At 45.6% G+C, this 23,082-nt stretch overlaps 1 long non-coding RNA gene across 1 annotated transcript; it reads right to left on the bottom strand.

The window, feature by feature from the left end:
* Positions 1-12,747: 12,747 nt before the first annotated feature.
* Positions 12,748-13,950, bottom strand: LOC149126091 (uncharacterized). The gene is made up of 2 exons (XR_016234895.1): positions 13,760-13,950; positions 12,748-13,251 (listed from the first exon to the last, which is right to left on the bottom strand). It is a non-coding gene; the product is annotated as an uncharacterized LOC149126091 (long non-coding RNA).
* Between the last annotated feature and the right edge of the window lie 9,132 nt (positions 13,951-23,082).

The following is a 23,082-nucleotide window of genomic DNA, read 5'->3' on the forward strand; positions in this document are numbered from 1 at the left end:
AAGAAACGTGACCACTTAGAGTCTAACTAGCCACAGGCCTTGGGCCTGGCTACTTACCCATGGTAGAATGTTTTAACTGACCATGGTCCTCTCACATGAGGTGTCCACATATGCCAATGGAATGATCCAGGCAGCCATTACCACCCACAGTAGGAGGAACCTCTGTGTCTCTTTGGAATGTGAGCCACATACGTTATTTCAATATTTCTGATAGCCATATTACACAATTAAAAATAGGTAAATGAGTTTTGATAAAATTATATTGAATAAAATATATCCAAAGTATTATCATTTTGATATAGGATCATTATAAGATTTTCAGATGTTTTACATGTGTGTTTTCATCTCAAGTCTTTGAAAGTTGATGCACATTTTATGCATATGTAAATTTATCTACCCACCTATCTATCTGTAATTTATACATATACACTCTTAATTCCCACTGCAGGTGCTTGAGAGCCTTCTGGGGATAGTACTTGATAGTTTGGGTTCTGATTTGACTTTGGGCCCTCCTGGGTAGCTTAGAAATCCTCTTCTTCCTTTGGGTAGTCAAGCCCTCCCATCCTGATGTGCGTGGTTGCTGAGGAGGGAAGCCCAAGTCAGTGCGCAGCTGCAGAAAGCCTCCTTTCAGGCTGCTTCTAACAGAGCACGTCCTACCCTCTCCTGACTAGGAGGACCTTTACATTGGCAACTGACAGAATCCATAAATATTATCACATGTTTCCTATGGGTATTATAGAGGAAGCATGTGTGATCAAAGTAAAAAACATTCTTTAATGCACTTTTGCTTTATTTTAAGAATAGTTTAAACTTGTGTATCATAAAAAGGCTGCAAACAGAATACTGGGATTTAGAGAATATAGTCAGTGGAGATCAAAGACGCTGGAATGTTAGAACTGCAAAAGGCTTTGAGGTCAAATTTACATGGTTAGAAACTGAGATCCATGCAATTTAAGGGCTTTCACCCGTCACACAGCTGGGTAGAGAATGTGGCAGATCTAAAACTTCATTCTCCCAAATCCCAATCCTCAAACAGATGCTCAGGCCCTGGATCGTGCGGTCCAACAGCATTCGGATCAACACCGTATTGGAGGAATACCGTCCAAGTTTAAGGCTGCATTTACATATCCTAGAATAGAGACCTGGACGTCATTCGCCTGATGTCATCTATGGGAACAAATGAGCAAATTCCTAGCATGAGTGGGAGGGTAGGGGTGGAGGTGGGGATGGGCTTCCTTTCTCAAATGTGCTTGTTTATTCTGGCTAATTCACCAACCTACTTTGCTCTGTGCTACGGAGACAGAGAGGGAAGGAGGGAGGGAAGGAGAGAGAGGGAAGAACAGGACAAATATGTGAATAAATGAGGCCAAATAAATCCATCACATGGAGACTGTAGCTGAGTCGCTGCCAGCCACCCCTCCCACTGTCTCCATCTTGTTGGACTTAATGACCTTCAGGGTTCTCTCCAATCTCAAGAGCCCCAAGTCCAAGATCACTTTCCACTGCCCCCCAGAACCATGGTGAGACAAGTTTTTCTAATTCTGTGTGATTCCTAAAGGGGAAAAAAAATATAAGCAGATGATTTAATTACCAGCCCTTGAGCTGATTTATTTTCAGCAGCAACAACAAAGTCCTACGAACCAGTGACACGAGTCAAATGATTACTCTTCAAATGTGGGAGATGAAGAGCAGAAAGGAAAAATGCTCTGATTTCATATAATGGCTTCAGGCCAGACAGCAAAGAAGGAATTTGAGAAATTCAAGGTCTTTGAGTCTATTATTTCTCTTTCCTATTATTTCTGAAACAAGACCTGGGCAAAATCAAATCAGGCTCGGAAAGACTATTGCTTTAATTTTCTACATAAAATTGTCAGGAAGTCTGAGTTAGGAGAGGGGGAAAGACAGACAACTATCACCCAAGCAGAAATTAAATGAATACATTATCTAAAGCAAAGTGCATTTATATTACCAAAACCTGGGTCATGAGACAAAACACATCTCTTGGCACAAATTCACAGAGCCTTACAAAAAAATCCCTGGCAATGCAAATGATGAGGTCATTCCCCAAAATAAGCTCTCCCCTAAGTGTTAGGAAATCAATGCTGGGTCGATCAGATAGAATTAAGTTTATTTTTATGCAAATGTATCCTGAAAACTTTTTATTAGACTTCATCCTAAAATATGCAATTTTCATAAAATTGAATTTATATTCCTCCCTTCTTTCAAAACTGACTTACAATTTTTGAAAAATGGGAAAGCTCTTGGGAAAGTTGTTCTGCCTAACAATGATGAAATTCTGACGTTTTTGTCCTCTTTTCACAGTGTTTTCCACTAACCATAAATCCAATCTGTCTCTAAAATCAATCTCTACCAGATGTTAAAAGAACAGCAGAGGAATCCGAAGAAGTTGGTGATAAAACTTATATGAGTGAGTCTTCCTATGAGTATTCAAGGAGTCCTGTCTGGAAGGACTATTTCAGTACTAGTAAGTTTGAGTCATCTGAATGGACTTCTCACATACACACACACACACACACACACACTCCCATTCCCCATCCTCTGGTTCACTCTTCCCCAAATATTTGCCACAGCCAGAGCTGGGCCAGGATGAATCCAGGTGCTGGGGACTCCATTTGTGTTTCCCAGGTTGGCAGGGACCCAAATATTTGAGCCAACACTGCTGTCCCCCAGTGTGATCAAAAGCAGGAAGCTAGAATTAGAAGTGGAGCCCAGGACTAGAACCAGGCACCCCCATATAGGATATGGGCATCCTAAGCAGCCTCTAAATTGCTAGGCCAAATGGACACCATTAATTTTTTGTTGATCACACTCAACTTAGGGCTGTCCAATTTGGCTAGGTTTTCTCCCTTTCATTAGAACTTGCTCTGAATTTGTGACTCCCCAAATCAAAATTTACAATCTCAACATCTCATTCCCTCCTGATATTGCTATCAAATGACAAGAGCTAGTCCGATCCATGACCTTCTAGGTCTCATAACTCCTGAAGTTCAACAGTCTCAATGAAGTAGGCAGGCATACAGGTTAAAATTGATCAGATTTGTGAACTGGAAGACCACACCCCTGTGCGACCTCATGCTCCTACCTGATGCCTTTGCCACGCCCCTGTGTGGCCTCATTCCCCTACCTGGCCACATTGGGGTGCCCACCAGCCAATCAGGCTAATTAACCACTCCCCTTTGGAGTGGGTTAAAAGCCTAGGGCACAGTGTGCCTGGGCCTGCTCTTTTTCCCTGGCCTCTTGCTAGGAAGGGGCTTGCTGTAGCCTAGAGCCTCTGGACCATGTGCTCTAGGCTTCCTGGCCTAGATGCTCTTCCATGTGGCTGGTTCCTGGTGCTTGGTATGAACCCTTAATTACCTCTCACTCTCTTATGCACTTTTCTTACTAAATAAAAGCTTAAAATGTACCATGCTGCCTCGTTTATCTGTGCCGGTATTTAGAATTCTTCTCTAAATGTTAGGCAAGAATCCTCTCGGGCTTATTAAGATTGGGGATTTAGTAATAAGCCCGTGGTGAAATCGTAAGGCACCCCAAATTCCAGTAGTGCATGTGGCAACGTGGATAGCATTTCTATGGAACTTTAAGGGGCCACATTTCAGGGTAAATTTTAGGGGGTCTTTTCCGATTTCATCATCTCGTATCTGAGGGAAGAGAGCCCTAAAATGTTCAGTTCCACAAACATTGAAGCAGAAATTACTTGGGACATGGAGTGTGCCAGCATTTGAGGTGAGGCTGCACATGTAATTTAGACACAATCCCCACCCCCACCCCCATAATCACTCTGTGGGATGTAATTACAAGTAGATGATTAGGAGACTTCAAGTGCAAAGATACAGGCAGGCTGAGGGCATTATTGGGCTATCAGGACAGTGTGGGGTGGGGACAGATGATGTCTACCAAGCTGTAAGGGATGGCATGGACTCAGCCTGGTGAAAACTGGGCAAGGCCAGGGAAGGGATGACCAGGGAAGGGCACGGGCAGAGGCCGGAAGGTAGACTCAGCCTGATGTTTGTGCTTGAGTAGGAATGACAAGGAACTCAGCAGCTCGGTGTGGCTGGGCTCACAGCCTGAGCTCAGGGGACAGGAGGCTTGAAAGCGGCAGAAGGCTTTGTGGGCCACTGAAAGGCTTTGGATTGGATCCCGCTGGCAGCGGGGGTGGGGCGCAGAGGAAGGGGTGCCACAGGAATGCCAAGCTGAGAAAGCCTTAGATTAGCATATGAGCTGCATCACTGGGGGGGGGGGTGGCCCTGTGGATTGGAGGGTCCTCCAGGAGCAGCGAAACCCCAGTCTCTTCCTTGTGAACCAGGGCCCCACCCACTATACCACACGTTGCCTCTGTGGACACAGCTGGAAGCAAATGCTTCCAGAACAGCCTAACAGAAGCCCTTTGTTTTGTGGCCATCTATTGTTTCTGCCTGGTAGGCATCTCCTCCTTTATCTGATGGTCACACCACTCCTACTTCCTTTTCTGGGAACCTTCCCTATCCCACGCTCCATGGGAGCTTTCAAGGAAGGACAGCCCCCACTCTGAGCCCCAGGGTTGGTATCACACTCAGACCTTGCTAATTAGTATATTCTCTCCTCCTAGGAAAGTGACTGCGAGAGATGAGCATGTGACCAGGCCAGGCCAATGAGATTCTGCTCTGCCCTGGATTTTTTAGTTATATGTAGGAATCCGTTTTTTTTTTTTTTTTTTTTTTTTTTTTTACTTAGGCCAGTATCATCAGCTCTTGGAAGATTTCTAACCAGTACATCAAGACACAGTTCTGAATGCTTCCTAATCCATATGGAGATTTCAAGTTCCATGGCAGCTATGTGGAGCAGCACATTTGAGTACATATATCTCACGGATGACTGTTTTCTACTGGGCCAACTCAGAAAACCAGCCCTGACCTTCAGGACCAACTCACTGTGGTAATAGGAAAATGTAAATAGGTTATTAGCTTTGCTCAGTGGTCGGCTTCAATACTCAGGCTGCAAAACACAGAAGGGTGAGGCAAAGGGGACAGCGGCAGCCTGGGTTCTTTTTCTTCTTATCTTACTGCTACTGGCCGGGGGAGCCAGGCAGTAGTTATTGGTTGGTTGAGGTCGTGGCTAACTGAGCCCCCTTCATGGTCTCTCTCCACTGCAGCTGAGATCAGAGAGGAGATGGGCTAATGGGGCCGGATGTCCTTGTCCAGATCACCGCAGGCAGAACTGATGCTAAGCTCAGGTGCTTGGGAACACGAAGCGCAGGAGATGCAAGACCGGCACCTGCCACAGCCATGAAGCTGCCTTCTTTCCCACTCACCAACTGTCACAGGGCCACTAGAGAAAAATGGGAAAACTCGGCAAGGCAGGAAGAATGGAAACATTGCCCTAGTCCCACTGTGCCAGGTTAATGACTGTTAACAGGTTCTGTGGATGGACTTCTGGCTTCTTCTCCACGTAGATGTATTCACGTACACAGGGAACCCAGGGCGCTGGCTTCTACCTCCCCTGCTTTATCTGGCTTTTTCCACTGCCCAGTGTATCCTGGGCATTTCCCCTTTGCCCATCACTCCTAAGTAGGCTACACTAACCTCCGCATGGTTCCAAGATGCCCTTATCTGACTCTTGCATTTCTCAGTGCCTGCCAGCCGCCTGAGAGCAGTTTTCTCTTGGACACTGCTCCAGGGAACATCTGCCGGCTGCCTCTTCCTCCTCCTTCGGCATCAGCCAAATAATCCAATGACCCCGGCAAAAGTACAAGGGCAAGGGTCACGGATGGACCCTGGGGATGGGAGGGTGGGGAAGCGCTTTCCTAAATCCTAATGTGTACACAACATTAGAGTCTAAAGTCATACTATTTGTCTTGCTGTAGGTGATGATTCAAAGACACATCTATCTAGTCTCATCAATGACTCCTTGCTCAAAAACACTCTCCCCATTGCTTTCAGGAAGGGTGTCAAGAAGGGTGTGGCTGGGTGGCTTGTTCTCTGTTAAAGTGGCCGGGCCTCCCTCTGTGTCTGGCCTTTCTTCCTCGTTTCTGCTCTCTTTCAGGCACTGGGCCCTCTTTCTCGTCTCTTCCTGACTCTCCTCCCAGTCCTTGTTTGAATTCCTAAGCATCTGACAACTCCATCTCTCCCAGCCCTTCCCTGCTCATCGACAGGGTCCAGATGGGGTCCCCTATTTTTTTGTTTCCTGCAATTGTCCCTCACCGCACTCAGCATGCTTGCAAACACATGTCCTGGTGTGGGACTGCTTCTAGAATCTCTGTCTGGGGCTGGTCGTTGGGTCATCCCCTGCTGCTGAGGGGTGCTGAGCACTTAGGGAAGTCTCAACCAATAAATGAAATAAGAAATGGCATCGGGAGTGGACGGGAGGCACACAGAGAGGAATCCGCGTCACTGCTTGTCCCTCTCTTTCTTCTTGTCCTGCTAATTCTGTTCACTTCCCTCGCACTCTCACCTCCCCTTCTGGTAAAGCCGCAAAAAGCCTCCTAAACTTTTTGTCTCGGTCATCTCTTTGATTTTCCTGCCAGAGACAGGAGGTGGGAGGAAGAGGGGTCAGGTCACAGTGACTCTAAAGCACATACATGTGAATCCCTGCCCCAGTGCCCGGAGGGCCATGAGTCTATCAGAGCAAGCAGAGACCTCGCACTCGTAAAATTCACCCAGGTTCTGGAGGCAGAAATGACGGAGTCTGTGCTGTGGGAACACGAGCAGCTCCACTCCCTGGACTTGGTACAGCTCATCCTTATGTAACTCCCCAAGTCAGAAATGCTAGGAGCGAAGGAGTTGCTACCTCCCCACTTTCTGCCTGGAGGTTCTGGTTTTTTCCTCATGCCCTGGGGTGACCATTAGCATGGTAACAACACCTCTAAATAGGGGTTCCCTGGTTCAAGTCCCGGCTGCTCCACTTCCAATCCAGCTCTCTGCTATGGCCTGGGAAAGCAGTAGAAGATGGCCCAAGTCCTTGGGTCCCTGTACCGGCATGGGAGACCTGGAAGAAGCTCCTGGCTTCTGGCTTCGGATCGGCCCAGCTCCAGCTGTTGTGGCCAATTGGGGAGTGAACCAGAGGATGGAAGACCTCCCCCCCCCGCTCCACCCCCCTACGTCCCATAAACTCTGACTTTCAAATAGTGGTTCCTCCCTCCCCCCGGGGAGGGTTCTCACCTGTGAACTTATAGGAGGGCAAAACAAATCTGCCTGATCAAAAGTATATTTTTATCCTTTGCTATGGAATCTCAGCTTCCATTTGTGTTTCTGAAGTGGATCCCCACGCAGTTAGCTAGAAGGATCACAGCTCCTGCAACTGCAAGGCCTTGCTCATGGCCTCACACAATCATTTCTAGGCTAGGAGACAACAGGAAACTCTTTAGTGTTGGAGAGGAAAATCCAAGTTCTTTGCCAAACTTCTGGCCCAGGCGTCCCCTCCAGTATCTCCTTCCAGAAAGCTACGAGGTAGGAACTTTCTATCGTGACACTCAGCATTCCGTGCCCACTACTTCACTGGCTGCGCTTTGGGTAGTGCTGTTCCCCCGGCCCCGCTGCCTTTCTCCCTCATCTTCAAGGCTGAGCGCCTTCCTCTACCCCATTCCTCTGCCATCAGCGTGATCTCAACTTCACCAAATCCCCCCCAGCTGCCCTCCTGGAAGCCGACAGTCCTCTCTCCGTCCCCAGCAGCATTGTCCCTTTGTTGACCTCTCTGTCTTCTTGGTCTCCATGACACCCACCTGTCCTTCACTATCCAGCCATTAAATGTGTGTGTTTCTATAAACAGGGCCCTAGGCTCTCCCCACTCATTCCTTACTTGGGTGCAAATGACTCACAAATTTTTACTTCATCCGAGCCTTTTCCTCTGAGTTCTAATCTCCTGTGTCTACCTCTTGGACTCACAACTATATCTCACTTCCCTCCTTCCTTGATGCCCCCCAATATTCATGATCTTTCCCCATCTTTGTCACTTTCCCAACTTTTTTTTAATAATGTTTTTCGTTTTTTTCTTTTATTTTTTTGACAGGCAGAGTGGACAGTGAGAGAGAGAAAGAGAGAAAGGTCTTCCTTTTCCATTGGTTCACCCTCCAATGGCCACTGCGACCGGTGCACCATGCTGATCCAAAGCCAGGAGCCAGGTGCTTCTCCTGGTCTCCCATGCAGGTGCAGGGCCCAAGCACTTGGGCCATCCTCTACTGCCTTCCAAGGCCACAGCAGAGAGCTGGACTGGAAGAGGAGCAACCGGGACAGAATCCGGCGCCCCGACCGGGACTAGAACCCGATATGCCCGGCGCCACAGGCGGATGATTAGCCTATTGAGCCGTGGTGCTGGCCATACTTTCCCAACTTTCAATCTTGCCCCTTCTCATGTTTCTCTGTCTGTAAATGGCATTGCAACTAACCATCTAAGCCTAGGAGCCAGAACTCCGGAGGTCATCCTGGGCAGTCTTTGTTACAGAGATACTTTCTGATGCCTGCTCTGGCTTGACTCACGTGACTTCTGTTGTCTTAGTTCTCTGTGTAACCAGGATCTCTTCCCCCAATAACATTCCAAGTTCCTGGAAAGTAGAGACCCTACCTTTTGCATAGCACACCAATCCCTGACGTTAGCATAGTGTCACATTCCTAGCAGGCACACAACAAATGTTTACTGATTGCTTAAGTAGCTATATAGTAACCTACCATGTACAAACAAGATAGTCAGAAGGTGGAAGAGGACCTCTCTTTGATTCTTTGGTGCTGTGCAATACCAGATGCCTGATTTCGGTAAATGTAAAGCATTTTAAGGTCTCTTCTTGCTTATAAATAAGTGACCCTAGAAAATGCACACATTTTTAGACTGATGGAGACCCTAATTCCAAGCAGTAAGCTTCTAAGTTAAGTTTCAGGTGCAAATATGGTAATGGGGGGCTGGCTTCAGTACTCTTGTTCCTCATAGGGTAGCCCTGGGACAAGAAGCACCACGTCTTCATTGGTTTTTCAAGCATTATGGCATAGCAATAAGGTCATTTGCATGAAATAGAAGGTTGAGTCCATCCTGTCATAATGTGAAGATGTACGGCTATAAACAAAATGATTTCATATGGAAGATGAAAAGGCTATAAACAAAATGATTTATGAAACCAACCACAGACATAAGACAGAGTCAGATTTATGGCATTTGGTTAGCGATTATGGGCATTTTAAATGTGAAAATCATCAGATGAGCAGATGTGAATTTTATACATAATAATGAGAGGTTTTGAAAAAGTGGGATCTTAAGTTAACTAAAATGATACGCTATTAAAGCTCAGGAACTAGAGGAGGACTTAACTAGTCCACCCCCTCACCTAATGTTCCATCCCCTATGCAGCAGGCCTTAGTCAATGGGGCTAATCTTGAATGCCCCAACTGACAGGGTACTCACCACCTTATCTTTGAAGACATCTGATAATTAGGAAGTTTTTGTTATGTTAGCATCTCTTTTCATGTAGCATTTAACTGCTTATATTCAATTTCCCTCTAAGATACTCAGAATAACTGTGACAGTTCTGAGAACTGGGTTTATTTGTTGCTCATTCATTCAACAAATCTCTTTATGTGCTAGACATACTCAAAAAGATTATAAGACATAATCACAGCTCCAGTGCCCTTTCCTTGTATATTTGATGCCTCCACAGTATGTGGCACATGCTAGACATTCAATGAATATTAATTGAATGAACGTGGGAGGTCATGATTCTTAACTTAGAATGCTCACAATCTGGTAGGGAGAATCAGACATGAAAAGAAATGAATGATCCAGAAAAGGCAGCAAATCCACTACAAAACAGGCAAATGATAGCACAGGAAATTAATGGAAGATGAAAGCCAAATGGCCAAAAGCATCTGATAAAATTCAATTTCACTAATAATCATGGAACTGTTAAGTTAAAGTGACAATGGGATGCCGTTCACATCCCTGACATTGTCAAGATCTCAGAAGTCTAACTACACCAAGGGTCAAAGATGATGTGCAGCAGTTAGAACAGTGACGCACCACGGTGGCGGGTAATTGATAAATCAGCCTGGAGAGCCATGCGACAGTACTCTATAAAGCTGAAGAGTTCAGGGTCTTAGACACAGCCATTCCACTTCTGGGTGGATGCCTTAGCTCAGTTACTTTCTGTCTGAAGAAAGTGGAATGTACAAGAAGTTCCTTGTGCCATGTTTTAATAGCAAGGAACATGAAAACATCTAAATGTCTGTTGATGAAAGAATAGATGTACAAATTGTGTTATAATCATCTCAGTAATACTTATCCCACTATAAAATTGAATGAGCCAGATCAAATAAGAATAACTGTCAAAATCATAAGTAAAAGAAGCAACTTGAAAAGGGCTAAGTTGCAGTATTATTTTCATAAAGTCTTGAAATTACCTTGGAAATATTGTGCAAATAACCACAGAAAGGGAAGATATGCATGGAGATGCAAGGTGTCGCATCCACAACAGCGAATACAGGGCCAGTGCAAGCAAGTGCAAGAGCAGGGAGCTGCAGGGAGCTTCATCCGCACTCCAGCTGGGTGTGGTCAGATGGAAGCATGTTATGAATGTTTTTTATATTAATGAGTCGCCCGTAACCTTGTTTGTATGTGGGCCCAAATTGCTTGGATTGAGAGTGGGTGGACTCTGATAAAGCTGCCCAGAACATGAATATTTTTAAAATGTATAAATAAATATATTTTTATCTGAAATATCCCATTTTCCAAGGAAAGGAAATAATGACAATGGTGGTAGACCCGAATGTGACGATGACTGATCCCTTTCTTTCTGGCTACCTGCTACCTGATATGCCCCTTCCCAGCCTCAGATGCAGTTGAAGATGGCTAGGAGACATGGGTCTAACGGATGAGCTGTCAGCAAAGTCTTCTAGGAGCTCTTTCAGAAATAGTGTTCTCCCTGTCACCATGGACAGAGCAACATGGTTGCACTCTTCTACCTCCTCTTCCTGCTTAGAACTTGGGTGGGATGTCTAGAGTTCTGACGGGCACTTTGCAACTCCGAGGTTTGGAAAAGGCCAAGGGGCCACAGAGATGCCAGCTGACATCACGGCACTACTGACTCAATGCCAGAAACTGCCTGTGCTACACAAAGACCAGTAAGCACCATTTCCAATCACATGGATTGCCATCGTGAAAACCACTCTCGGCCGGCGCCGTGGCTCACTAGGCTAATCCTCCGCCTTGCGGCGCCGGCACACTGGGTTCTAGTCCCGGTCGGGGCGCCGGATTCTGTCCCGGTTGCCCCTCTTCCAGGCCAGCTCTCTGCTGTGGCCAGGGAGTGCAGTGGAGGATGGCCCAAGTGCTTGGGCCCTGCACCCCATGGGAGACCAGGAAAAGCACCTGGCTCCTGCCATCGGATCAGCGCGGTGCGCCGGCTGCAGTGTGCCGGCCGCGGCGGCCATTGGAAGGTGAACCAACGGCAAAGGAAGACCTTTCTCTCTGTCTCTCTCTCTCACTGTCCACTCTGCCTGTCAAAAAACAAACAAACAAACAAAAAAACACCACTCTCGCTGCCATGATGGAATGCTGTAAGGAGCCCTTACTAAGTCCCCACTTCCTGCTCCAGCTTGTCAATATCCCCTCAGTGAAGTGCCTCACACTGAAGGCTCTACTCCCGGGAAATCAGGTTCTTATCAAGTATAGAGAGGTTATCACCATTCTCATTTTTAACGTACATATTCATGAGACCCTGCTTCAAGATTCAACTTGCTGCTTTGGTAGCTTTATATAACACAGGTGATTCATGTTCAACTTACTGTCAGCTCAGGTCCCAGCCTTGTTAGCTACTGGGTCAGTGCTCATGAAGAGGCGCCCCTTACGGTAGGTAAGTAGGATGTGTAATCCATTATGGACAAGCAGAGGTGCACAGAGGGGAGCCTGCTTTCCCTAAGCTGAACAAGCCCCAGGATTCCCTTGGCCTTTCTTGCCTCTAAGGACTCAGTCTCCTTGGGGGGCCAGCCTATACCCACGTTTGCAGTTTTGCTCCTAGCTGATGGGCCCAGGTGTGAATACATGTCTGGAGCTGGGCTAATCGCATTTTCTCTCTGCAGTGCTTTCCAGATCAGAAACTGGCTCAATGCTTTCAGAGTTGGAAGCTGGCTCTGATTTCTAAAGAATTTACTGCAATGGATGTAGAATGAGACTCAGTCCAAATATTATTTCAGGGACCTGTTTATCTCATAGAGCTGGTATGCACAGGTCGTTAGGGATGAGAGTGGAGCATGCTTCTGCAGATTGCTGTGGCCACCACGTGCCACGCTGCCACCTCACCTGCCCCATCCTGGCCCCGCACTACTGTGCAGCAAGCACTCCATGCTGTCAAGTTTCTGTCTCTGCATTCAACCTAATGTTCTTCTTCCTTCCTCCCTTGAAGGACTGGTGTGCTACCACATCTCTTACCATGGACAAAGTGTTTTTTTTTTTCCCTAAGTAACATATACTCATGTCTATGCATCTGTAAGATCTACAAAACGAAAGCAATGGGAAGATAATACTGTAAATTCCAAGGTAGAGAAACATTTAACAAACAAGTTGATTGCAAGCTATTAGGGACTAGTTACATTTTTTCCTTTTGGGAATATTGGAGTTTTTAAGGCAGTTGTCATGAATGGTAGAATTCAAGCATTAGAGAGAAAGGTTCTAGGGCAAGTGCCTCTCTGGTAGCAAAGTGACAATACCCAAGGTGTCGGCTATAACACTTTATGGAGCTAGTCTTCAGCATTTTAGTTTATGGAACAAAATAGGTGGATGTTGTAATTCTTTAACATTTATTTTTATTTATTTTAAAGGCAGAGAGAGAGGGAGGGAAAGATAGAGATCTTCCATCTATTAGTTCACTCCCCAAATGCTGAAGTGACTGGTTCTGGGCCAAGTCAAAGCCAGGAGCCTGGAACCCCATCCAGTGGGTGGCAGGGAGCAAAGCATTTGGGCTGTCTTCCTCTGCTTGTCCCTGGAGCATTAGTAGGGAGCTGGATCAGAAATGGAGCAGCCAGGACTTGCACTGCACTCTGATACGGGATGCTGGGAGTGCAGGTGGCAACTTAACCCCCTGCACACAGCATGGGCTGCAGGGATGTTGCACTTTCTTTCATTACTAAAGAGTGCAGTGAACTTTTTCTTCTGAGAGAGCCTTCTGAGTGAGCGACAAGTTTTAGATCACAAGAGCCCTCAAATATCAATTTTCATTAGCTGAAATGGTCTGACATTTTATTTCTTGGTGTAGTAGTTTCGAAGAGCAGTGATTGTTCTTTGTCACTGGATGGAAAAACAAAATAGTTAATTTCCATAAAGACCTCTGTGCACAGCAACAACCCTCATTGATGATTAACCCCATTCAGAGCTGGGTATGGAATTCAACTAACATCTTGTTTTTCTACAGGAAATGTTTAAATCTCTCCCATGTTGCTGACTGTCACTGGGGACTAAGAAAATTTTAGAATGTTAGAAGAAGATAGACAGGTTTCTTGGAAGCAAATAAAACTTTCTATTAGGTCAAAATGAACACACAGGGAGCCCCTGTGGGTTCTGCATTAAGCACAGCCGTACAGAAAATACAGATTGAGGCAATTAGCCCCTTCCGATTTTATGCAAGCAGTAGCAGCGGGCAGTATGCCAAGAGAGATGATTAAGGATTAAGCAGCAGCATGGGAACTTGATCAGAAGCTCCAAACCTTTTTGCCAGCACCTGCTATTTCTACATCACCACCTCCTCGATTGTGAAAGATGGAGGCCCTCTCCCAGACCCCACCCTTAGTCCACTTACTGCTTGAGGGAAAGTTGAGGAAGACGAGGATTCCGTCTCCACTAACTTCTAATAGGGAACACAGCCAAGACCGGCAGGAAGAAGCACGCTCATTTCCAACCTTTTTGGCAAGCTCAAGTGGGAGCAAAAGCCACTGCCAATTCTATTTTTTACTGCAGATTTAGAAAGGGTTGTGTCTACACATGCAAAGGGAAGTGCACTATGCGCTAGGTGAATTTAAGCTGCACCACAATTTTTTTTTTTTTTTAATAAGAAAAAGCCAAATCCTTTGGTGGGCTATCCTGATGGTTGTTTTCTAAGTGGAAGGGCCAAATTGGGAAGGGAGAGTGGAGCGAAACAGTTTCTTCTGCAGTTGCCTGCGTGCTCCCCAGCCTCACGTTTCTCACTCCGCCCCTCTCAGTCTGGCCAATCAGAGACCATCCCTGCAGCCTTTCGTTGTGACGCTGGGAGGGAAGAGCGAAACACTCTTTCTTCCCCATCAGGAACTGAGCTGAACCCCTTCACGGAGTGGAACCTGACCTGAGCAGCACTTTGATAGTTTGAGCTGAATAACTATGGAGAGAGCAGAGAGGGAGGCGTGAGAATGAGAGCTCGGGAATGCAACACTGATTCTAGCTGTGTCATTTGCTCAAATGAGACGTGAACGTGATGGATGTAGTTTGAAGACAAGTGCGTACACCTGGGACTTCAAAGCTACTACAGTTTGGTAAAAGAGCAGCTCGGTCACTTAGAAAAAAAGTCCACAGTACTTACGTGTCTTTCTTGGAGAGATACTGGCACGAAGAGTTACAAATGTCTCTGGAGGAAGCTCATAGAACAGCCGTGCTAATATACTACTAAGATACCAGGACTATTTTGCTTTGGTCTACAAAATCCCTAATTGGTAGCTGCTCCTACTATGATTTTTCAAAGACTCAGAGAGCTTAAAGCTTACCAAAGGTCACCACCAGTTAGGGGTAGTACAGGGATTCAAACCCGGCTTGTGGGGCTGCCAGCTTGCCAGTACCATGATGGCAATGTTATCTGGCCAACAGAGGGAGGATTGCAGTTCCCTGGGCTGATGGAAGACAGAAAGGAGAGGACCAAGAAAGGACTGAACGATTGAGGACTTAGAAATGTTTAGCAATTATCCATCTATCTCTGTCTCTCGTCTATCTACCTGCAGAAGGCTGTATCCAGTTACAAATGCTCACTTCTACAAGACTCTCTGCTAATGCTGTGTCTCATTTGGTCTTTGCTTCAGACTACAACATGGGCACTATTACCCCATTTTACAGATGGGGAAACGGATACTCAAAGATCACAGAGCAGATTAGAGGTAGACCCAAGCTTTAACATTTTGTTTGTCAGGCTCCAAACTCACCATTGTGAACAATTTACAACTGCTGCCCTGCTAAGAATTTCCAAAATTGTTCAGGTTCTCTCTCGTCTAATCAGTGAAAGTTTTCCAAGAGCCTATTTCCTCCAGATATTTAAAAAGTCAACTATACCCATGAGAGTATTTCAGGCATGGAAAGCCAAGACACTTTAGCAAGAAAACAAACAAACAAACAAACAAAAAACACACACAAAAAACCAAAACAACAAAAAAACAAAACCTAAATGAAAGATCTCCGCAAGTGAGATCCCAGTGGAAAGAACAGGTCATCAAAGAAGGAAGTACCTTTCTCTGAAGGGAGGAGAGAACTTCCACTTTGACTATGACCTTGTCTAAATATGATCAGAGTCGGTGAACTCAAAAGGCTTCCATAGCCTTGGCAACTCATGACAAGAGCCTAGGGTGATTACTGATGCCATAAACAAGAATGTCAATTTGTTAAGTCAACAACAGGAGTCACTGTGCACTTACTCCTCATGTAGGATCTCTGTCCTTAATGTGCTGTACATTGTGATTTAATGCTATAACTAGTACTCAAACAGTATTTTTCACTTTTTTTTGTGTGTGTGCGCAAACTGTTGAAATCTTTACTTAATATATGCTAAACTGATCTTCTGTATATAAAGAGAATTGAAAATGAATCTTGATGTGAATGGAAGGGGAGAGGGAGCAGGAAAGGGGAGGGTTGTGGGTGGGAGGGAAGTTATGGGGGGGAGGAAGCCATTGTAATCCATAAGCTGTACTTTGGAAATTTATATTCATTAAATAAAAGTTAAAAAAAATAAAAAGTCAACTATAAATTTTCCCTTAAACTTCGTGTTCAAAAGATCATATGAAATTCTTCAAAAAGTTTTTTGGAAAATAGAATTAAAAGATAAGTTTTTTTGTGTGTAAAATGATTTGAACTCCACTCATATTTTTCCACACACCACACACGTTTTCTATGAATTTCTGAAGACTCCTTGTAGATAGAGAAACAGTCATTATTTAGTTAGTATTAGATTGAACAGCCTTGGGGTGGGTGTTCGGGGCACAAGTTAAGATGCTACTTGGGGTGCTCACATGCCGTAGCCAAGTGCCTCATTTGAGCCTTGGCTTTTCTGATCTCCTTGCAGGTGTGTGCCTTGATTGGCAGCAGGTGATGACTGCTGTGCTTGGGTTCCTGGCACCCACGTGGGAGACCTGGATTGAGTTCTGGGCTCCTGGCTTCAGCCTGGCCTACTCCTTGCTATAGCCAGCATTTGGGAACTGAACCAGAGAATGGAAGATCTCACTTTATCTGTGTGTCTCCATCTCTCTTCTTCTGCCTTCCCAATAAAAAAGAAAACAAGTTTAAAAAAATTAATCCTTTTTAAAATTAGGCTTTTAATATTCTAGTCTTTTTAACTGAAGAGTATTTAGGTCAAAAGTCCAAGTAACCAAAAAAGATTAAAAAACCTCCACTCCAAGGAATCCAGCTCTCCTCCCCAGGGCTCACGACTGCAGAAGTTCCTGTAATGCTTCCTTAGATTGATGTTGGCTATAACCTGGTGGATGGCTATATCCTTATTTTGGTACCTGATGTTTCTTCTAGATCCAGAACTTGACAATCTTCTCTGTTAGTGCATATTGCATTCCCTCACCGGTTAAACAGCAATGTGGAGACCGTGCTGTGGACGCAGGAGAGTTTAACTGCTGAGACCCGAGCTGCTCGGTGTTGTTGCTGTCTCTGGCCTTGTGCCACCACAAGTGACGTTGCAATGGGCATCCTTGCACCTATGCTTTGGTATACTTGCCCCAGGTGGGTTCACATTCTTGGAAGTGAGACTGTTGATTCAATGGGGATTTTGGCCTCTTTTGAGCATCCCCAAATGCCAAGACAACTTCAGCTGAGCGATGAACATGTGGTGCATGCTAACCAAGAAGCAAGGTAGCACTGTGGGCCATGCGCCACCCTGAAATCAGCCAGTCTCAAGTCTACAGTTTGTGGCCTGTGTGATCTGGGGTGAATATCTAACTTTTCAAAGCCGTCAACATTTAGGTGAAACAATAACAATAATTTATTCAGCTAGGTATGTACCAGTACTAGTTGGAGGTGCTGGACTCAGCCTTATGATGTGAGTGAGTACTGTTAGTATTCCCTCTTATAGCTGAGGGAACTAGGCACAGAGAGGTGCTATTGTTTGCCCAAGGTTACACAATTGGTAAGTGGAAAACCAAGATTTACCCTTCAGGAAGGCTGGCTCTAGAGCCCACATTTTAATCACTTTCTCAGGGGGAAGTTGTATGAAAAGACAGTTAGATAGGTGGGTGGGTGACAGATTGGTGCGGGGAGGGAGACAGAGAGACTGAAGGTAGGTAGTTGGGTGGGTGACAGAATGGTGGGGCCAGGGAGATCGAGAGACTGAGAGGGAGAGGGCATAGCATGGTGCATAGCCCCTGATTCGTATGGTGTGGCTACAGCAGAGACATGATCCCAATCCTCCTCCAAGGCATATCCTTCAGTGATTGACTTGCCGGCCTGACATAATTCCTTGGGGTTTTATTTCCATGATGAGGGAGGCTGGCAACAGAGAATCATGCGACTCCAGAGCTTTGTCAAATCTTACTCAGAAAAGGAGCAGAACTTTGGGACTACATCTATTTCTTAGGGAACTGGGGATCAAATGGTCCTGATTTCGGAAGCTGTAATAATGAGCATGAAAAGTAAGCCTTCTATCCGAGGAAACCAAACAGGGCGGTGGGGCGCGTTACGGAACATGGCCTTGGCTACGAACAACAGACTGTCAGGCCAGACCATCTGCGGAAATTCTTTCTGATAAACTCAAGTGTGATCTTCCAGCGGGGGAAGGAGATTCCCAAAGGGTGAGGTCAATTGTTCCTGGTTCAGGGCTTTCTACCCATTATCTCATTTAATCCTCCCAACAGCTCTCTGAGGTAGGTTCGCTTATGCTCCCTTTTTAAGTAATAAGGAAACCGATGCCCAGAGAGGTGATGTGGTGTGCCCGGGACTCCGTACTGTCGTCCATCACATTTAGCTCGAAGAATGGCAGCAATTTCTCCTCTAGAAAATGTGGGAAGATAGCAGACACTTGACTTTCTGTCCTGAGTCTCCAAGAGGTGGGTAATCTTCTACAACACAGCCGATGGCTGCAAACCTCACAGTTCTCACCTGCCAGGAGAGGGTGGGAATAGTTCACGCACAAATACATGGTTACATGGAAGGAGCCTTATAAATCGTAGAGGATGAAGCCAGCACAGGGCTGATGTTGAAGGAATGCATGCAGAACTAGAAAATAGGCAGTGACGATGTTTAAGATTAGCCCCTTCTGTCTAGATCATGAATCTTCTAGGGAGTAATGAGAATCAAAGTATTTCTTGCCCATGAAGTGGATCAAATACAGCACAGGTCCTGTGTTGTTATCTTCAAGGCAGCCAAGACTGCTGCCATGGGTTGTTTCTAACTGGCAATGGGCTGGACTCCATGTGGTTCAGACTTGCCCTCGGTGGGACTGAACTGTGCTGTCCAGTGCATAAAGACTCAATTTGTAATATGGAAATTGTTAATAAAACTTAGAATAAAAATTCAGAAAGATAGCAAGCACATGGACTAAAGCATTGCTTGGTCCTAGCTGATAGAAGAGTTTATGGGGTGGTAAAAAACTTAGAGGATTATTTTAAGGAGAGAGAGAGTTTCATTATAAAATGATGATAGCTACTATGTATGAGCTTAAGCAAGACTCAGGCCCTGGGCCGTGAGCTTGACACATGTCGGTTTAGTTAGCTCTCTCAATGGTCCTAGGAGGTCAGTGGTGCTATTTATCACATTTTTACTAATACAGAAACAGGATCAGAGAGAGGAGTGATTTCTTGGACTTGCTGGTTTATCCGTTACCATTTCCCCCAAAATGTGGTAATAACAGAGATAAATATTGCAAAGTCACTGTGAATAGCTGGATTAAACAGCCAAGAAAGTCCTACCATGGATTACAGAAACATTACTCCACATATGGTTACAGCTTTTCTTGGATGACATGATGATGGGTTCCCTGGCTCAGATCAAAATCACAAGCTTTCTCGATTATGTGCCTTCACAGGATTTAAAAATTTAGTGCTGTTCTTCTTTGAAGTCCTGAAGCCATGAAGTCAAGAAAAGTAGCCGTGATGATTGCTTGCACCCCTACCAAGCACAGTCCCCTCCCACGCGGAGCTGGCCCAGGGCCAATGTCCCCTCCATCAGCCTCAGCAAGGCTCCCGCCAGGAGAGCCCCTTTGCCAAGGTCAGTGCCACCGCCCAGGAGACAGAGTTCAGCCTCCTGCTGCGGGCGGGGTGAAGAGACAAGAAAACTGCTGTGTTTAAGTGGTTAATAGAGGAGGCACTTGCAGAGAGATCAGCCTGCCACTAAGAACCTTAGTGCAATTCCCAAGTCAAGGTCAGCAAGTTGAGAGAGGCAGGCTTGGATGGGGCCTTGGAGCGTGACTTGTGATCCGGACAGGCCTGCTGCAAATAGGAAACAGATGCGCGGGACGCTAGGGCTCCCTGCGGAAGGCTCTGTAGCGGCCCCGCCTTCAGCCTGAGCCGGCGGCTCGCAGGTGGCAGAAGGCCAGCTCGGAGAGTCACACCAGCGACTCCGGCCTTAAATGGACCTCGATTCCATACAACAAGGAGCACCACTTCCGGTTTCCTCCTGTACATTTCCGTCAGCACTGAAGGCTCTTCCTGTCTCCAAGCCCATTGGCAGGTTTTCCTTTGGGGGAACTTCTTTCTCAGCTCAGAGTTCTTCTCTGCACAGTCTTTCCAGGTACCGTCCCTCCCTCCACACTCGCTGTTGTCGTCACAGTATGCGGCGCGCGAGTTCGATCCCAAGTTCTTTCCATAATTTTAACTTGTCTCTTTCGGCCATCATTCTCCAAGGCCCAGAAGGGCCTGTGTCTGACCCTTAGAGCAACCTCAGGACTGAGCAAAATGCCGGGAACAGAGTAGGTGTTCAGTAAATGTTTGCCGAATAAATAAAGGAAGGAATGGGACCCCAGTCAAGCCCAGGGTAACGTATTTGGAATTGAACTTGGGTCATGGCCGTAAGAGCGCTGAACCCTAGGCATGACTGGGCCACCAAGGCGCTTCCTGGGTAGTAGTTTGCTTGTGTCTGCAAGAACATTTTAATACACCCATGGAATGAGAAATTATTAAGGCTTTTGGAAAGAGGATAATTCAATTTTTAAAACATCCTCAGAAAATCCCAGGAGGAAAGGGAACATAAATAAGTTGGTTAGTGGTATTTCCTGGAAATGTCTTAATGAGATCGCCCATCTGACATCCAAAGCTGTGAGAATATTGTCCCTCATATTATGCTTTTTCCCCAGTTGCATTTTCAATAGGATTGTAATGATAAAATCACGGGCAGAATATCAGAAGAGTTAGCTTTCCAGTTATCCTGAGATTATATTTATGGATTTTGAGGGGTTGTCAAGGCAATGTTGACATCATGGCCATTTTTCATCTCTTCAGTGTGAAGAAATGAGTATGAAATCTTGATATTTGTTAGCAGTTCTAGTAAAGATGTTGGAGGAAAGGATTTAAAAGTTTTGGCTAAAGTTTGTATTATGATAAATTTACCTTACTAACTTTCATTTATTTAAAGTACCCTTGTGGCCTCGAACCATAGTCTAACACTGGGAGTATTTGACTCATTCACCTGACTCCAGATGGAGGCACAGTGGGAGTGATATGGCTAGCTGGGACTGGCCTTGGGCCTGGGCCCAACAGAACCAAATGAAGTTGCTGTGTGGGCCTGCTTGCTGGGGATTCCATTTTAGGGCTGGGGCAATTATTAGGGCTATCAAATGAATGTGACCACAGAGCAGGTCTACTCCTTGGGATATGTGCTAAGTATCCAGGTAGAGGAGGGATCATGGCCAATCATACACATCAGGGAGGAAGAAAGTACCCTCCTTTAACTCTAGTGTCTTATCCCTGTGCACCTGTAGGTTCAGTCCACCTAGAATTCATTTCCTTTTTTTTTTTTTTTTTTTTTTGACAGGCAGAGTGGACAGTGAGAGAGACAGAGAAAAAGGTCTTCCTTTGCCGTTGGTTCACCCTCCAATGGCCGCCGAGGCCGGCACGCTGCGGCTGGCGCAGCGCGCTGATCCGAAGGCAGGAGCCAGGTGCTTCTCCTGGTCTCCCATGGGGTGCAGGGCCCAAGCACTTGGGCCATCCTCCACTGCACTCCCTGGCCACAGCAGAGAGCTGGCCTGGAAGAGGGGCAACCGGGACAGAATCCGGCACCCCAACCGGGACTAGAACCCCGTGTGCCGGTGCTGCAAGGCAGAGGATTAGCCTAGTGAGCCGCGGCGCCGGCTGAATTCATTTCCTTATTCTCCCAATTACTCATTAACCCAAACCTAAAATTGTATCCTTCTTCATGAGTGTGTTTAGCAACCAAGCACAATGTTGCAGGTGCAAGTCTGATGTTCATGTATAGGCAGTCCTGACTTTGCTTAAGCCACACTGTCCAGGAAGCATCATAAACAATGGGAAAATTATAATTATTCTATTATGACCTTTAAAAACTCTTATTGCTGATTATAAATGTTCAGGGCAATGAAAAATGTAATGAAACAAACTATTATTTACTGGGTACATGGTAATCTAAAACATTAGAAACATTGAGAATTAGTGTAAAATACTTATCAAATAATTTAAACATTGCTTGCCTTCTCATCAAAAAACTTATGATATGGAATAAACATTTTTCTATGTTTTTCCAAGTTATCATATTTCTGTAGAAGTTTGGATCAGCTTCTAACATTTTCCCTTTGCTCTTACTATGTCATTGTGAAATATCTCCAAGAGCTGTTACTTCCTATGGGACATATTCATTTTTTTTTATCATAGCCACATTGCTTATTTTTATTACTAAGGTTGCCTGCACCAAGTTCCTCTGGCTGCATAGAGTATATCCAACAGTGAAAGCTGTCAGCAGTCCATGGTCAGCTATTTCTTCACTACCTTTACTTACATTTGATTTGAATTTTACCTTCAGGGAAAACAGTTTTCAATTCTTTTTATACTTTCATATTTTCTTGCTACTTGTCTCTTTTGATTAACTGTATTTGTCAAGTGTCATGTGGATTTTTTTTTAAACAAACATGGAGATAACCTGGCCACAAGGTGAGTAAATTTTTTTTTAAAAAGATCTATTTATTTATTTGAAAGGAGGAGTTACAGAAGAGGCAGAGGCAGAGGCAGAGGCAGAGGGAGGGAGGGAGGGAGGGAGGGAGGGAGAGAGAGAGAGAAGTCTTCCATCCACTGGCTCACCCCTCAAACGGCTGCAATACCCTGAGCTGAGCCGATCCAAAGCCAGGAGCTTTTTCCGGGTCTCCCACACCGGTGCAGGGGCCCAGGCACCTGGGCCATCTTTCACTGCTTTCCCAGGTAACAGCAGAGAGTCAGATCAGAAGTGGAGCAGCTGGGGTCCTAATCTGTGCCCATATGGGATGCCAGCGGCACAGGCAGAGGCTTAGCCCACCATGCCAGAGCGTCGGCCCCCTCATATGGATTTACCACTAAAAACCAAGGAAGCAACATAGCTACTGGCTTTGCTGTGTGTGAACTGAATAGCAAACGCACAGTAACAAACCACCACCGATAGACTTTGGAAGAAGTTACTGATCATGATGTGAACCTGTTATTTACAAAGTGATATGTGGGCCAAAGAGCAAGCGGCTCTCCGTTTATATAATTACTCAGTCCATAGATTGTGGTAACTGAAATTTGAACTCTGCTGCTGGAGGACTGGCATTATTTAAACAAATCATGGTCATTGAAATCCACTCACACCAGAGCTGTGTAAATAAGGACTGCCTGCACATGATAGGGCTAAGTCGGAAACACCACGGGGAAGCATAGTAGAGACTCGCCCCTCCCGGCCCGTGGAGCTAGAGGATGTTCCCTGGGATGGCTGCCA

The sequence above is a fragment of the Oryctolagus cuniculus genome, chromosome 6 (assembly GCF_051225735.1).
Source record: "Oryctolagus cuniculus isolate XC-2025 breed Fujian yellow rabbit chromosome 6, ASM5122573v1, whole genome shotgun sequence".
Taxonomy (NCBI): Eukaryota; Metazoa; Chordata; class Mammalia; order Lagomorpha; family Leporidae; genus Oryctolagus; species Oryctolagus cuniculus.